The sequence below is a fragment of the Charadrius vociferus genome, unplaced genomic scaffold (genome assembly GCF_000708025.1).
Source record: "Charadrius vociferus isolate BGI_N301 unplaced genomic scaffold, ASM70802v2 scaffold365, whole genome shotgun sequence".
In the NCBI taxonomy this organism is placed as follows: domain Eukaryota; kingdom Metazoa; phylum Chordata; class Aves; order Charadriiformes; family Charadriidae; genus Charadrius; species Charadrius vociferus.
Genome location: NW_009648559.1, coordinates 3,146,555 through 3,159,456, shown reverse-complemented (window position 1 = coordinate 3,159,456; position 12,902 = coordinate 3,146,555). Strand labels below are relative to the sequence as shown.

The 12,902-nt window shown below is 38.3% G+C and overlaps 1 protein-coding gene across 1 annotated transcript in view; it reads right to left on the bottom strand.

Moving 5' to 3' along the window:
* Nucleotides 1-12,902, bottom strand: part of FBN1 (fibrillin 1) — a 140,959-nt gene that overhangs the window by 101,898 nt on the left and 26,159 nt on the right. The gene's annotated exons all lie outside the window — the stretch shown is intronic.

The following is a 12,902-nucleotide window of genomic DNA, read 5'->3' as shown; positions in this document are numbered from 1 at the left end:
CTATAAATACATTGTGACTATTTTACCAGGGGTATTATATACTTAAGATTCAGCAGGTCCCCTTTGCTCCTTGGTTTAATCTCTAGTAATACTCTTTGGGAGGACTTTTCATCAGTTTGGTTTAAACATTCAGTGCATTAATTAAAGTAATACTGATAAAAGAGTTAGGATATGCTTATTGCCACAAGTGGTGTTCTCACATGAGTCTCAGGGAAGAGAATACGGACTGCAGAAGTTTTTTGAGGACAGTTTTCACTGTTATTTGGGCATACGCTGTACCAGATACAGGGGTAAGCTTTGCCTACAGCTGAATGGAGGGCATGTGGAACACATCTGCTTTGATTTGTTTATGGTAGGACAGGCCACTTAGCCAACAGACAGAATTAAGCTAAGATGTTAATAAAATACTAGTAGGAGGCTTTATTTTGTTCCATTCTCCAAGGGCAACAATCAAACAGTGATACTGCCAACTCCTGCTGTCTCCTGTACATCCGGGGTGCGCACTCAGTTAATTCTTCACAAGCAACCCTAAAATGTTTTTGTTACGGTGCACCAGGACAGAGTCCAGCATCCTGTAAGCATAGCCAGCAAATTATGAACCTGATGTTTGTTCTGAAATAGTTACCAGGTGCCTCAGCCAAGGTCACTAAGTAATCCACACTGCCTTATAGTCATGACATTATAAATTCCTCCAATTTTCATCCCACTTCCAAACTTTGTTAACAATAATATATTTCCACCAAACCATTGATAAAAAAAAAAAAAGTGTTAAACAGGGCAGAAGTAAGAACGGATGCCTTTCCCCATCTGCCGCATTTCCCCATACCAGGTGCACCTTGAAACCTACCATTTAACTAATCTTCGTTCCAATGCAGGGATGCTGTGTCCATATGCTATAATTCTGCTAATTAATCAACCCACTCTTTGATATAATAAATCAAATGGCTTACAGAAGTCCTGTAAGCTATACAATAGCACTACATTGTTAATATTATCTTCACCAATTAAACAGAAGGGATATCAAGTTAGTTTGAAAGACCTATTTACGATAAACTTGTACTAAATGACACTACATACTATTTACCCTTCATTAACTAGTTATGACATCCTATAATTGCTATTCTATCTTTTGCCTGTTTAACAGACCTATAATCACCTGGGTCATCTCTTTTCCTTTTAAAATATTGGAACAACAACGATTTTTTCCCAGCCTAACAATAATTTTCTTCCAGCCTCTGGAAATTTGTCTTGTATTTCCAGATTTATGGAGGATTAACCTGCATGATATGAGAACCCTTCAGCTAGCTCTTTTCAGTCTCCCTGGTGCTGGTGAGCTGTATAAAAATATGTAAATGCAATTACTCCTATTTAATGTCATCCTTAAATGCTATCAGATTGCAAATATAAAACTTCTGTCTTATCCCCTCCAAACACTACAGCTACATTTACTGAACACTTCTACCTCCTCTTTCCTAGCAATTCTGTCAGCCTCATCATGAAATGGGTCAGAATCTCAGATAACATCTCTCTTCCCCTTCGTTACTTAATTCCTTTTCATCGCTTTAACATTTTTTTGGCTTGGTATTTCTCATTGTGTCCCTTCACTTCCCATATTAATTTTCTACACTAGAGCTTCTATCAAGTTCTTTTCCCATTCTTAAGCATTTTTGTAACTGCTTTCATTTTCCTAGTTAGATAGGATTGGTTGTGCTGTTGTCAAAACTTACATTGCCTTCTTTCTCATTTCTCATTGTAGAAATGCAGCTTTGGAAGCACGTAGTACAATCCCAAATATTACTGGCTTTATCTTATTCATTCAACACACAAATGAACTCAAATAAGTCATAATCCATTATGCCTACCAATTAAAAAAATTTAGTTCCAAGATTGATTCTTTATTCTTGAACAAAATGAGGTCTAAGAGAGCTATCTACTTTACTGTATGCAAAACTCCCAATATTAAAACAATAGATGACGATTTCTTTAGAAACACCACAGTTTCGTCGGCAACAGGAAATCTCCAGTGTACCTCCTCAGAATGAAATCCCTCATTGTAGATTGTCCCTATGCCATTTATATATAGACGGTTTTAAAAGGAGTCATTTTGTTCTCTGTCGCAGCGGGAAGCACGCATCAGACAGCAGTGAATAACCCATCTTGTATTTTATGGTAGAATATGAATGGATCAGCATTTACAATTGTTTGCTTTCAAGCTATAAATGATTTAGCAGTGGCTAATACAACTTAGAAACATGGCAAACTCAATGAAGTTAACTTTCTAATCATGCAAGTCTTCCCACAAGGTTTCAGTAACAAGAAGTAGGTTAAATATGCACTCAAAACCAAGCAAATCCAGCTCCTATTTGTTATTATCCAAGTTCATAGCACGTTAGTATGGAGAATTATAGACTTTATTTTCACCTAATCTAAACAGCTTATTAAGTCCGCAGGAAAGAAACAAACTCCACTTTGATCTAAAACTCATTCCTGTTCCAGCCACAATCATCAAATAATTTCAGTTATCTTCTCAAAAGATCCTTTATGTTCCTAAAAGCACCCGAAAGGCTGCTGAAATATGTAATACTGGCAGGCTTTGATCAAAACCAAGTACAGCAATAAATAATGATAATTGTTCCAAGTAATGCTGGACAGCACCAAAGAGACTCCAGTATAACGCAAGACTTTTGACACCAGATACAAATCTTAAGCCCTCAGTTCACGCTAACCTCTGTTTGTTTTCAAGCACAATATAGTTTTTAATGTAAAAATACAGCTTAAAATAATTTTGAACTAGTGGAACGCAGATTAAACAATTACACTAGTGCAAGGATGCTGGATGAAATTCTGGTCACTCTTTCTTCCAAGATTCATTCCTTATAAATCTCCTACAAAGAGTTCTTGAAGTTTCAAATTAACAGCCTGATTTTGCAAACTGATAACCACGTGTTAGGAAGGTTGACAGACTCCTCCGCCCCTGTTAAAATAAATGGAAACTGAATGGGTGCAAAGATTGAAAGATGGGATCCTAGCAAGCCAGCATTTATCTTATCATGATCAAGAGCTCATTACTGAAAACAGGAAAATGCCATCTCTTGCCATCATAAAGAAATTGATAATGATAAAACGAGTGCTGTTTTTCCAGTTCTCAGCACACAGCATGCACAGCTCACACAGTCCCCTGTGCTGGACGCTAGCTGAGAGGCAAACCCAGAACATTGCTTGGAGGGAGGAAGCATTCCCGCTAGCTGTTAGCACTTTGCATGGGTAAATTCTGCGTGAACCCCCAAATCCAGCCAAGACTGCTGTGTAACTGAAACCACCCTCAGCAACACAAACTGGCAACTTTCCCTTGCTTTAGTACAGTGGAAAAGGGAAAGAAAAGAATATTCCATTATCATACAAATAATGAAAGAAAGGTCAGAAAGGGCTCTAAGGCAAGTGAAGTACCTTAAAGATGATCTTTATTACAACTTACTTTCCTGCCTAGCAGCATTTTTGTTTCTGCTGGTTCGTGGGTTGGTTTTGTTGTGGCTTTTTTTTACCAGTTGGGGATAGAAGAGGAACATCGGAAGCGAGACTGCACAAGGCAGAAATGCAGTCTCGTTTCTGCAAAGCCTACTCAGCACTGCTCACATGTGATCTGCTGCATTTGATAGCCCATGCCACTGCTTGGCCAGCCATCAGAAGAGAAAATCGCTACCGCTTGTACCTGTGAATGCTCTTTTGGAAACTGATCTCACGCAGCCAAAGAATAACGCTAGCTAAAAGGTTGGCGGTCTGAGCTTCAAGTAGCAGAATCCTTTTAAAGAGGTACACGACTTCAGGCAAAGTTCAACTATTTTTGTTAAAGTATCCAAAATGTGTATTACAATGGAAAAAAGAATTTTATATAAGTTCTGTTCTTCAATGGCATTGAAATTACAAACAGGAATTTTAAACGGTGACAGAATTAGTAACTATGCAATTACGAGCAGAAAAAAATACTGGGTCATTAAAATGCAGCACTCTGCAGTCAGGTACAGGAACAGTATGAGAAATCGAGCTTCCATCTTTCCCTGGCCTGGAATCGCAGGTGCTGAGAATGCTAGATACAAGAAAAGATATCACATCTCTGTTACAGAGAAGGAAAATTTGCCTTAAACATAACTTTTAGATTAGACAATGTAGGATTAGAATTAAAAAAACAGATGATGGGATTTCCAAAGGAGTTTCCAAAAACGTCCAGTGGCTGGACACTTATATATGGGAAAAATGAATGGGGGAGAAGGGAACTTCAAATGTATCAGCTTGCATGTCACCAATAAGAATGATATGAGAATGACATCAAGCAAATTATGTTTTTGGAATAGAGATAAAGTCAGTGTTTTTAAAAAATAGCTTTCACTGAGCCATGACTAAAGGACCTTAAATGAATCCTAAAAATATGCATTTATAATCATATTTACATAAGCTGATTTAGGTGTGCTTGCACAAACAAAACTCCTATCACTTTTCCTGAGTTTAAAAACCAGGAATGGAAGAAATGTGTATCGGATATTCTGATCACAAATCTGAAATAAATGGTGATACAACAGCAGCATGGATATGATAAGAAACGCCAGCTCTTGAAATTTTACTTCTTTGAGAAAGCCGTGTTCCTTGACAGGATGGGAAACCATACGATACCTCTCACTATACAAACAACTGTGCTGTTAATGGAAAAAACAGCTTCCATCTCTGTATGTTTCACTGTACTTCCATCATTTTACTCTCTTCGGAGAAGGTAGCAATACATTTAAAGACGATGGAGAAAAACAACAATTGTCTCATTTCAGAAGGCAGGATCTGCTGTGCTTGAAATGCAAATTTTTGCCATAGAATTCCAAGAATTACAGAGAATCTCAGAACTGACACAAGAGTACAGCATGACCAAGCTGACTATAGCAGTAAGCACCACCACAGATAGCACAGAGAGTTACAGAACACAAAGGTTTAGCATTTCAGGCTCGGTTTCCAAACGTCCTTCAAAGTGATTCTAGGTATTTTCAGACACACTAAAATCTCCTGATAAGGACAGAGAGAACAAACAGAATGCTTTACACACATACCCCTCCCAAAAGATTCATGCAAATCTGCGTGTGTCACTGCACCAGAGAAACAGGGAAGGGTAATATGCTCCTAACTCCATTTTCACTTGCACAATGTCCCTTTCGGTCGCTTGTAGTCTATCATGAAATCATGTTTTGCATACGGGACTTTGAGGCTTCTAAGCGCTGGTCAGAAAAGTGAATAACCATGCTCAGGAACCCATGGGGTAAGTATTATTTACCTCCATCTTTCTTAACGGGGGACATGTCGCACATCTTGCTTCATGGACTGAATCAAGACCAGACACACAACACACCATTCCCATGTTAGCTCAATGCACTGACGTCCAACCGTTTCAAAAAGTCAGACACAATAATTCTCCGTCCACAGGTGACACTGAAATGCCAGTTGATAAATGCATCCAATCACAACACTGTTTTCCACACGGGCCATTTCCTTAATAATTACTCACTGTTAAGCACTCCCTGTCCTCTCCTTCCCCCAGCCAGACACCATTACTCACCCCAGTCAGATCCCAATGTGTCATCATTGGAAAGTACATGGCAAAGATAGCAGAGGGTGTTCAGAATGAAAGGAAACAAAACTTGGTAAATATTTTAAAACTTTATTTCCTATGATGTCTAACACTTCTTACCAATGAGGTTTAGGTATGTGAAGAAATTATCACCATGCCACTTCTGCCTGCTCCCTTCCAGTGCCAGAGATGGCTTCACATATTAACAAGACCCCTTCCCAGCTGCTTCAGCGCACAGTGCAACACAAAGCTCAAATTGCTGAGATTTAACACTGGCTAGTGCTAAGATGTCACTGGAACTAGGGACTCAGCGCAACCATTCAGGCATTGTTTCTGGCAGGGGTATAAATCTGGCAGCAGCAATGTCTCAAAATACCACAGCTGTGCTGCGGACAGATCACAGCTCCAAGTTGCCTCTTGTTATTTTAACAAGAGTAAAAAACATCCATGGAAGCATATCTAACACTTGCAATAAATAACTTCTACTGGTATCATAACTCTTTATTCTGTTAGTCAGCCACAAAAGTTAGTTACTGCCTCATATATTCCAGTCCCAGGAATATTATTCTTTAATTCATGATTCTGATGACCCCGTTTCTGCATGTCTTCCTCACCTTTGCTTGTTGCAAATTGTTCTCATATATTGACTTGCTGGCACACTTCAGCCTAAATTTATTTTCCATTCTGTAAGCTGCTTCACACATCCATTTCTGCACAGATGATCTGTTTAACATGTCTATCTAGCAAATATTATCTAGTCTTCCTAGGATACTGGTTAAAGAACAGGACTTTTAAATAACAGCTTACTAACCACGGGAAACTAACATTATCAGCTGCATTTGATGTACAGAACAACTCAGGCTGACCATTTTCAAAAGTATTTTGGCAACCCATTTTCAAGAACAAATATACAACTATTTTCATGCCAATTTTGTTCTTGCAACTGACCCAGTTCTCGCCGTCTGTAGCTGAAAAGTAATAACACTACAGTAATAAAATAAAAAAATAATGTTCAAAAATTATTATAGAATTGGAGTGATTTGTTGCACACATTTTAATCCAACACGCAGACTAAGCATTTCACCAAAATCAAGGCTTTAGCTCTGTTGTTCCCAATTATGTGCGGCAGCAGTCCAAATACAGAAAATTGTTACCACATTTTATTCTTTTCCATGATGAAGAAAACAGTAAGCAATGCAGTTAAATGCAGAATAACTTCTCATTTCTGAATAATCAGTTACCTGACAAACTCTAACCCACCCTACTTTGCTGTACAAGCTACAAAGAAACAGTTCTTTGCAGATTTTAATTTTTCCAATTTCTTTCACAGGCTAGCAACAATGAAATAAAATTCTGAGTTGACTTCCATCTCTCTTTTTGCAAAAAAGTAAGTAACTTTGGTGACATATTTATTGTCAAGACCAAATGATTATTAAGGAGAATGGATTCAGTTGAAGAACTCTGGAAGTTTCACTTAAAAAGAACAAGTTGGCTGAAGTTTATTACTACTTTTTAAAAAGAGTTCTTAAGAAGTGCCACGTTATAGAAACTCTCTTAACATACCACAAAGTATTAACTATTAAATAGCAGGGTAAAGACAAAGCTAGTAGATGAGCTCTGTGTATTTCTTCTCTTTGCTTCCAGAAGACAGTGACTATAAAATTACTGACACTATCCAAAAGTAGTGCAAACCGTGTAAGAAAAATAGATCCTAACGACTACACTAAATAGACCAACATCCAAAAAACCCAGTATACTAAATAGACCAACATCCAAAAAAAGGGAAAATGCTTTCATACAATGCAACGCCACACAGGATTTGAAGAGATAGTGCTCCCGTTTAAAAAGGTGAGTGGTACGATACATCAGAAATAACTTTTTTTTTCTAAATATAACTGTTCCTCTGCAGTGTCATGAAACACAATACAATTGCAGAGCACTGGAATGAAACTCAGCCCAAAACTGAAAATGGGTTATAAATAAAAAGGGGAGGTGAGAGGAGGAAGGGAGCCAATTTCACTGCTCAAGCTAAGTGAAATACAATGAGTAAACATATAGCAGGAAAGACCAGAACTCGACTCACTTTCAGTGTGGATCACTTAAAGGGAAGGCAGTACATGTAATAATGATGTTTTGGGTGTTGGTAAGTATATATTATCATAATGACACATGGGCAAATAATTTTTGTGGTCCTAACAGAATGCAGAACTTCTAAAGTCCTGGCAGCTCTTTAACAAGGTAATTAGAGCAAGCAACAATTTCTTCTTATTCCTTTATAACAACTGCCAGGAATCAACTGGTTTGTCCTAAGCAAGCTCCCTCTTTGCCATAACCCAAAAGGACCAGCACTCCTGAGAAATTATGGCTGTGGAAAACTTCCGCGGAACGAAGGCAAGGAGCACGCAGATTGCATTCCTGTAAAGATTCTTCTCCACACGGCAGACAGCTCTCTGGCCAAATTTCTTCAGCTAGGCAGTTACCAGGGTTTTTGTATTCTCAATACTCATGTATTTTTAGTGATGTCAGCTTTGATAGGATGTAAATACTGAATATGGTTTTTTTATTAGCCTGAATACTTTTGAATAACTAATACTGTTCTTTTTAAGTAAGGTTGTAACACAGGGTTTTATGTTGTAAATAGCCAGCTAAAAAGATACAAAAATTATGCGGAAAACAATGTCAACATACAGTATTTCAATTTTCACAGAAATCTTTTAACAATTATTTCATTCATGATTTTACAATAATCCCCTGAAAATTTTCAGAAAGCGTTACAAATTTAAGTCAATAATGTACAAAAATTGCTTCGGACACTAATATGTCACCTCTAACTCTACAGTGAAACACATCAACCACTTAATTGAAATACCATGCAACGCTCTGTGTTACAGGATCAGATTCCTTCCTCAATGAAGCTGTGGCATCACTCTGTGTACACCAGTGTAATCATGACCAGAATCTGGCTCATTTTGCATAACCACATGTATGGGATTTGCATTAAGACTGTGGTCCAAAAATAAACACAGTAATAACATGCACTACTTAACTCTGAGTAAGTCTGATGGTATCTCTGTTGAAATGTTACAGAATACATGCCATAACTCTGGAATTATCTCATGTATTCAACACCTATTGCTAGAAGTAGGAAACATCTCCTTCCAAAAAGGCAAATGATCTAACCTTGACTCACAAGTGTTTTCAACTAAGCAAGCATAATTTTATAAAAAAAATATCTATTATACCCACTAAGATAAAGTACATGAGATGCTAACACTCATGTGTTTTATTACTCTTAATTTTTTGTACAATTCTGGAGATGCTACTATGGTCCCTACCCCTCAGTTATTATTACAGAATCACAGAATCTTCAGAGTTGGAAGGCACCTCTAGAGATCATCTAGTCCAACTCCACTGCCAAAGCAGGATTGCCCAGAGCACATTACTCAGGACTGCATCCAGGCGGGTCTTGAAAATCTCCAGAGAAGGGGACTCCACAAACTCCCTGGGCAGCCTGTGCCAGTGCTCTGTCACCTGAACCGTAAAGAAGTTTTTCCGTGTATTTGAATGGAACCTCCTATGTTCCAACTTGTGCCCATTGCCCCTCATCCTGTCACTGGGAACGACTGGAAAGAGTCTGGCTCCATCCTCCTTCAACCCACGCTTTAGATACTTGTGTGCCATAGGCACATAGACACAGAGTCCCAGCTCTCTCAGCCTTTCTTCATAAGGGAGATGCTCCAATCCCTCAATCATCTTAGTTGCCCTTCGCTGGTCTTCTTTGGATTGTACAAGTTTTCAGTGAGTCCAGGGTTCTCTCTTCTTTAACACTTCCTTGTAATATTTACTAAAGCATTAAATTGCTCTGTTGCTAACTGTGAATAATCTTTAGAAAAAATTAAGATACAGAGCTTCCAGACTCCTATATTTATTGCAAAGAGCCAATGAACATCAGATATATTAGTATTTAATTTAAAAAAGTAAAATTAAATTATTTCTTTAAGGTCTGTCGTTCCTGTCTTCATTGACCACTTGGTTGGAGTCTTGTCTTTGCTTAGCACTAATGGTTGGATGTCCCCCAAAGTCAATGAATGACTGGCCTCAAGTGACTGAGGACTTTCTGTATCCATCACATCTTTAATCTAAGGTTTACAGAAACTATTTATGACAATGGTCAATTAAATACTCTTTGTTAAAACCACATCAAAAGCCTGATTTTCCCAAGCAACGAGAGTGCAGAACTAATTAAATATCTCAAAACTGGTAGGGGGGAAGGAGATACGAATCCTCAATTATCAAACTTAGGGTCAAATTCTTTTCTTAGTTGCATGCGGCAGGCAAGAAGATTGAAAGGTCTTTACTGACTCTCCTGTTAGCGATGTAATGAAGAGCATATTTTATTTTACTTTTTAACTTAAGATATTGGTTGAGAACAATTGCAAGCCTTTCTAAAAGGCTTCGAATTACTATGAATACTCTAGGCAAACATGGGAAACACTGCTTTTACTCAAAATGCATGCAACTCCACAATCTTAGCGTATTGTTTAACAATTCTTAACTTTTTAATAGCATCTGTGTGACGCCCTTGGCCTTTTCTTATTTGTCAGACTCGCTATGTACATATTGTTTTAGTGTAACAGGTATTGCAGTTCTATTTTTACCTCATCACTGGAAACTGGCGTCTCTTCTACTTGTTGATGGGAACGTCAGGTCCTAGGATTTCATTTGCCTCCACACATGGAGCAAATAATTAAAACTTGGGAAGCAGTCACCAGCCTGAGTGCCTTGAACATGAACATTCAAGCTCTGAGACTGAAATCCCAACTGACTTTTGTTTCCTCCCTATTAGATAGGACTTGTTGATTTTGTAGGTGCCCAGACACGGACATCCAGCACAAACTCCAGGTCCCAGTTACAAGTAAAGGGTTAGGCTCATTGACTTTGACGAGAGAATGACAATTCAGTGGGGGAATCCCGTTGCCTGTGACTGTGCATGCACACATCCACATGTAGAAAACATGGGGGTGAGGGGAAGAGAGAGATCCACCCAGGTTCAGAGGCCTCTTTCCAAAAGTTGGGCCATACTGGCTCAACAGAAAGTGACACATTCCAATTGTATTTTACTAATTACGTGCTCACAGGGAATAGCAACAGAATTTTGGAGACCGTTGTTTGTACGAAATGGTCCATTACATTGATTGCTGTGCAGTTTTGGATGATTTCTCACTACTTATTTTAGAGGCTCTAGGTTGAAAAACAAGTTTCTCTCACCTCCATGCTGCATAAATCCCAGTGGTCCTTCAAAGCTGACTTTTTAATTTTTTTGCCATGACAATCACTGAAATTTATCTGTGTAAATGCACAGAACATCTGGACTTAATGGCTTCAATTAATGGAGTTCATAAAAGTGGTGCTCCAGAACATACGTCAGTGAGAAGCAGGTAAGTAATTTTTATTTAGGGGATGTGGGAGGAAGGAATCAGGAGTTCAGTAAATGATGCAGATGTCTGTGAATAGCTAACTAGGGCACTGAGGGGAATGAACAGCTCTGGCTTGTTCTTTGTATACTTCAACACAGTACTGCTGATTTCATAAAAAAATGGGAGATCCCAGCTGAAGGAGGATGATGGATATACATGCACACATATCCACACATACTCACATCTTTTTTTTTTTTTTTTTTTTTTTTTTTCTCCTTCCATTTAGGGTACAAAAGATTAAAGCAGAAGTTTTGTTACACTCTGGTTATACAGAGATTCTCCAAAAGTTAAGTAAATGCTCAACATAATAGGAATCACTCAGATTTAGGTCAGCAAACTGCAAGCCTCACTAACTCCTAACACAGGAGTACTTAACCTTTGGGTAACACGGGTGCGTTAGCCTGTCACGCGACCCGAGCCTCCCTTTCTCAGCTTACACCGCATGGTGTAACACGCTACATAGCTTGGCATAGCTACGCATCACTGCTAATGTATCATGATGTATGACTAGTACCAGAACCTAAAACATATGAAAATTAGAGAGCCACAGAATACAGAATCCTTTAAATACATTTTCCATTCTTAAAAATCATTAAAATGCCTTTAAATCAAGTATACTATTTATAGATTGAACTATGCTATTTATAGATAAAATAATAATTTATGTAAAATTTACAAAGCCCTTACTGGCTTTGCTTCTGTTTACAGATAAAAGTATCCGCAGAAACTGCTGTTGGTCCAGATGCCTGTCTAATACATAATACTTCACAGCCTTACAAAATGCTGTGTATAAAAGGATGGAAACTGCTTTTTGGCCTACTTTCTACACTGACATACTGAAGAGGAGGGATAGTCTTGTGGTTGAGACACTTGGCTGAGACTGAGATGACCTGGGTTCAGTTTCAGACTCCACTACAGACTCCCTGTACGTCCTTATACAAGTGACTTAATCTCCGTGTATATTAGCTCCACACATGTAACGTGGGGCTGCCAATACTTCTGGATGCTGGTGGGGTTTTTTCCTCTTCAGACTACACAGCCTTCGGGACACAGACTTGTGTTTTGTGAACGGTAAAGAGAGCCTCAAGCTGAGTTCAGGCCTCTTGGCATTAATGTAATAAAATGAGAAAAGATCTTTCATGTAATGTTTTTTGTGTTAAGACCCTCCAAGGTTTTTGTTTTGTTTTGTTTTGTTTTCATGTTCAATTAACTGTCAGTTTTTAGTAAATGACCAGAGGAATTAGCTCCTGAGATTTTCTGTGCTGGGTGAGTGTAACAGCAGCAGAATACATTCCACAGAGGAACTCATGCACAATCAATTAAGTCGTCTAATTAATTTTCCAGCTCAATAGTTGCTATGAATTTTTATTTTTTTTTTTCAGAAATATATCTATACTGGATACGCATGTATAAAAGCAATCCAAAAACTTTGAAAATCTTAGAGAAGGACAGATGATACTCAGTTGAAGGGAATGGGCTGCTAGATGGGAACAATGCCCTCTCACATGGGATTCATATTTCTGTCATGAAATGAGAAAACACATACGGGGGGATGACAGTATTTTCTAGTGGACAAGGTTGTGTAGCTACCAGTAGGGACTGACTTGTTAATCAGTACTTAGAGTGATATTAGGTACCCCATAATTAGGGAGAATGAAAAAAACATTGGCCATGTGGAGAGAAAGAGCAAAAGAAGCACTTGGAAAATAGCTTTGAACCAAACAGGGACAAAAAGTATAGGTATTTATGGGGTTTTTTAACCACAGATGACATGAGGTACACTATAGTATCTAACAACAGAGATCTGTTTCTCTAGTCCTAAC